The following is a 5,492-nucleotide window of genomic DNA, read 5'->3' on the forward strand; positions in this document are numbered from 1 at the left end:
CCTGGCAGAAAATGACCAATGCATTTTTTTAACAGTGTGTTTGTCTCCCGTGAATCAGGAAAATATGTTTTATCCCTTAACTGTCACTCACGGTTTTGAACACAGACAAGATAGTGCACTATCCAAACTTATTTTTTTATAATTCATGAATGAAAACATTTTCCAACGTGATTTGGATTTTACCATTTCCATGGTAATGCAATGTCTGATTTTAAAATGGGTTTCAAAGGATGAATTTTGAGATTTTAAGTTTTCAACTGATATATAATTTCTTATGATTTCTAAAGCGTGATAGAGAAAAAGGCAAATAAGAAGACTTTCTGTGACAAAGGTCAGAACTCCTGTTATGATGTAGATTTTTCAGGTGCACTCTTGTCATAAATTAATCTATTACTTTTCCTACATAATTTTTTTACAAAAAAAGTGGTAAAATACCTATTTAGGAGTCTTAGACCTTTCCAACGATATATAGTTTGTCATGATTAGATTAGGATTTAATTGTAAAATAGTGAAGTAAACGTAGGCGTCCCACAGGGTGGACGGTGACAGTTAAGAGGTTAACTTGCATTCACCTCTAAAAACACATTCACGTTCCACTGACGTCACTTAGGCCACACAGTCCTGTACAGCGCTGTCAGTGTCAGGTTGCTGTGAAAGTGAGGGGAAGACATTTTGAAAGAACTAACCAGCATATGCCAATTAAAGTATACATTTACATAAGCATGTAAACAGGACCGTTCCTATCTATGAGCAGAAACGTCTCAGAATGTGGATTATGGGAGGTATAGCCTACATTTTCCTCTATGTGCGTTAAGCTAAAATTACAGGCTACAAAAGCATAGGTGAGGACTGTGTTGAAGGCTGGGCTGTGGTGCTTTATGTGCTGTACACATGGTTTAACCTTAATGGCGAAATGTCCTGTGTGAGGCCTGTGGCTTTCAATTTTAGGTTTCCTCTTTCTTTACAGTGGCTTTGAAAATGTCCCCGCTCTTTAAAGAACTCCCATTGTAAAAATCATCATTATACAGTTCAAGTATGAGTTTTCCCTTTTATATGTATTTCTTGTCTGTTCCATCGCCCTCTTTTTCATCTGAACACACAAAGCCAGAAGCGTTGTGGAATTTACATCCCTGGCTAATTTTAGGGATGGGTTTCTGACCAAAAAACACATCCTCCAATTTGGGGCTATATTGGTCTTCGTCCCTCAGTTTTTCTCTCTGTTTCTCACTCTCTCCTCGCTTATCCTCACTCTCTTTCTCCTTTTCAAGTCATTCTGTTTGTCTTCATGACTTTTCCACATTTTAGGCTTTGCTACCACACACTCACCAACTCTTTTTCTCTTCATATTTGGTGTTTTTGGTAACTTACGCTCAACCAAATGGTCCTTGAAGTTGTTTAAGGGTGAAGATTTTGCATTGAGCATTAAGTGGTGAACTAAAACACAAAAGTGAACAAAGTGCTCTCAAATCAAACATTAACATTGGACTGCATAAACCCAACAATGTGCAAAATTATTACCATTACATAAGCTGAACTGGATAAATGACAGTTCTTGGTTTTTAAATGTCTTTTTAATTTCGATGGTTTCATGTTTTCTGCAGTGCGCAGCCAATAATTTACCGCACAAAACACATTTATACTTGCTGCATGTGAACCTAATGTAATCTGGGATATATATATATATATATATACCTTGTATATATTTATTAGTTGAGTAGCTATTTTCCCTACGAAATATGACCCTATAGAAAAGACAAGCGAACCATTTTTGGGTTGTGACCCACCAATTGAGAACCACTGGTTTAAAGTTATGTACGTCTTCATTACTTTGTGACAACAACTTGCTTTTATGTAGGCTTTTTTCAGCTCACTGTGTAAACACATGTGTAACGTGTGTAAAAACATATGTGGATTTGACAAGTTTTTTCAAACCTAGTTATATACAAAGGCCACAATGTTTGTTCTCAGCTCAATTAAAAACACATTTGAATGTGTATTATATTATAGGACAACACCCAGTGCATGTATTTGGTAAAACTTTTCTTTCCACCCTAAAAATGTTAGGGTTTTTGATGTTTAGCAGTTGTGACGTATAAATTTGTTACAGTGCCTAAACAAATGCTGCTTTGTGATGAAAGTGTCCTTGATATGTTTATCTTTAACACAGCTTATCTTATCGGCATTTTTACAATGAACAGGGTAGTGTAGTTTGGTTAATTATGCTTACTACACTGTAACTCATCTATCAGCATGCCTTAAATACAGTTCTTTCAGACCTTGACAGCTTGACAATGAAATATGAACTTTTTCCCTTTGTTTCTGCTGTTACGCTTTAAAGAAGACAGCTGCAAACGGCACAAAACTAGCATGATTGCTTCCTGTGAAGTTTCTCTGTGTTGTTGTACGTTTTTAGGTCACGTAATTACTTGCTCGACAACACAAGCTCTATTTTTCGGTTCTCTGTAGTATTCTTTCAATTAGATCTGTTTTGCCTTGTCCCTGAGTGGCCATGACAGTCCTTTCAAACTTTATCGACCCTCTTTCTGCTGGCATTCTTCAGCAGTTCCCTTCTCTTCAGCTCCTGTCTGCATGTGTTCTTGAAGCCATTAATCGTTCCTGCCTGCACAATGTGAACCCCAGCAGATAATTACAGTAATTAAACCAATTAGGCAGCATATGGAACGAGAGTTAACATGCCCCGAGGACACTGAGGTCTGCTATTCATCCCCTGCATGAGCCTCTGCTGAGGTGGTCCTCGTATCTGGCACTGCTTAAGGAAGGGGCCGGGGAAATTGCTTCAACCCAATTTTGGATTAAAGCAATTTCCTTTTAGCTGAGCCTTGAATACGGTGTTGCAGATGTATGCTGCTGGCCTGCTGCAAGAGGGGACTTCAAACAAAGAATGACAACTTAAAGACAACTGAGAAGAAGATAATATGAAACAGCGCCATAATTCTGCGTTGTGAACTGAAGTGTTTTATTTGTCACACTTTATAGTTGTGAAACGTATAATTCTGTCAGAATATTTCCTCAGTCATATAAACTGTTTTCAGCAGAATTTTTTTGTTTATGCTTCACGCTTTGATAAATGTTTATTTTATTATAGAGAGATATTATTACATGGCTCTCTGTAATACTTGAATACTTGACAAGCATTCCAAAATGTCATAGTTAGTCTTTTTTAGTTGGTTACATCGTTACGCCAGTAGGTGGCAGTAAACTGATTCATTCAAAAACACGGATTCATTCAGGAATAAAACAAGCGAGTGTGAATGAATCACTGATTCATTCTTAACCGTTTCAAAATTCATTCATAATTCATTCAGTGAAAAATGAGCAAATCACTGAATCACCTACTCAAACAATTCTTTCAAAACATTGATTCATTCAATAACCAAACACCACCACAGTGTGTTTTGCGTGAACAGGCAACAACTGATTCTCTTTTGGCTTCGTGTGAAATTTTTTACCCTGGTGGAACAAAAATAAGCTACAGTAACCGGCAACACTGTATGTAACATGTAAGTTGAGTGGGGGTTCAATCTTCAACTGGCTGGCAGGAGCCGCCACTGGCAGGTCAGCTGGCTGGCAGTATGCCTTAGCAAGTTTCAGCAACCATAAATGTTTGCCAGATTTTGTGTTTTGTGCTTGATTTCTTATTGTGAAGCTGTTCAGTTCTTTACTTTTACATGGTCGATGTTTTAGAGGATTTTAGCCGATTAAAGTGTTTAAATGGTCGCTTCCACTGGCTGCTCAGTCAGACAGCTGCAAGAGCGCTCCGTGTTATAATGCGTTCCCTTATTCCAAGGAATTCTAATAATTTTATTCCTCTAGCTACAGTGGAAGGAGAGCAAAACACATAAATCTGCCATAAATCAATGGTTCCCGATAGTGTACTGCCAGCTGCCAGGCAGCCACTGGCAGGTCACGTGACCTATCAGTGGCAGCTCCTGCCAGCCACGCTCAACCACCCAGCCACTGTGGCGCTGCGAATATAACGCATTCACTCTTGCTGCAAGGACATACATTACTTTGTTATTATGAATATATTCATATGACTCTATTCTTGGTTTTAGGTGGGTTTATCCCAATTAAAGTGCCCAAATGACGTTGGTCACGATTGGTTGCTTACTGACGCTGATTCTGATTCTCAGAAAGACAGAGGGGTTCCACAGATTCCAAGCGGAAATGGCCTTTGTTGCTGGATACTGTGTGGAATAACAGTTTTAAGTGCTACAAGCAATATATATATATATATATATATATATATACAGTGCCCTCCAAAAGTATTGGAACAGTAAAGACAAAATTGCTCTGTTGGCTGTGGAGTCAAGACATTTACAAATATGATTAAAAGATGAATATGAGACAAAACTACAGAATGTCACATTTTATTATTGGGTGATTCAACACATAGATGTTTTACCAGCTAAGAAGTTCAGCACTTTTAGAGTTTCATCCCTCTATCTGACGTGAGCATAAGTATTGGAACAGTTGCCTCACAGGTCTTTCTAAGTGATCAGCTGTGTCCTGTTGCATTAATTCTTTAGATACTAAAAGCAGGGAATGTGTCACATCAGTTATATCCATTACTTCTGCTTTCTGAATCTTGCATTTGATGATGACACACACAAACCAGGATGCAATTTGGATGCTAAAAGAAAAGAGGAGGTCAATTAGAGCTCTAGCAAAAACAAAGGGCATGGAGAAATCAAGAGTTTGGAAACCACCAGCGACACCAGCAACCAACAACAGTAGTTGATGACAGACAAATCATAAAAGCTGTGAAAATGAACCCTAAAAGACATGTCTGTAAAATCACCAACAACTTCCAGAAAGCTGGGGTGATGCTCTGACAATCTACTGTCCTCAGGAGACTTTGACAGAATTACAGATGCTACACAACAAGATACAAACCTCTGACCAGCTCCAAAAATAGAAAGGCAAGATTAGAGTTTCCAAAAAAGCATAAAGGTGAGCCAGAAATGTTTTGGAACTGTGTTTATGGACCGATGAGACAAAGATGAACCTTTATCGAAGTGATGGGAAAGCAAAAATGTGGAGAAAAAAAGGGAACTGCAATGATCCCAAGCATACAGCCTCATCTGTAAAGCATGGTGGAGGTGGTGTCATGGCTGCCCAAGTCAATCTCCAGATTTAAATCCCATTGAACATGAATTTCAGCAGCTGAAGAGGAGAGTAAAGGCAGAAACTCCCCAAAACAAGCAACAATTGGAAGTGGCTGCATTAAAGGCTGGGAAAAGTATTTCAAAGGATGAGACCAAGAGTCTGGTGATGTCTATGGGTCGCAGACTCACTGCTGTGATTGTGCGCAAGGGATCTGCAACTAAATAATAGCTTTTAATCTTTTATATCTGCCTTATGTTCAACTGTCCCAATACTTATGCTCACATCAATGAGTGGGATGAACTCTAAAAGTGCTGTTCTTTTTATTTGGTAAAACATGTATGTGTTGAAACGGCTAATAATAA

Source organism: Onychostoma macrolepis, chromosome 23 (genome assembly GCF_012432095.1).
Source record: "Onychostoma macrolepis isolate SWU-2019 chromosome 23, ASM1243209v1, whole genome shotgun sequence".
Lineage (NCBI taxonomy): Eukaryota > Metazoa > Chordata > Actinopteri > Cypriniformes > Cyprinidae > Onychostoma > Onychostoma macrolepis.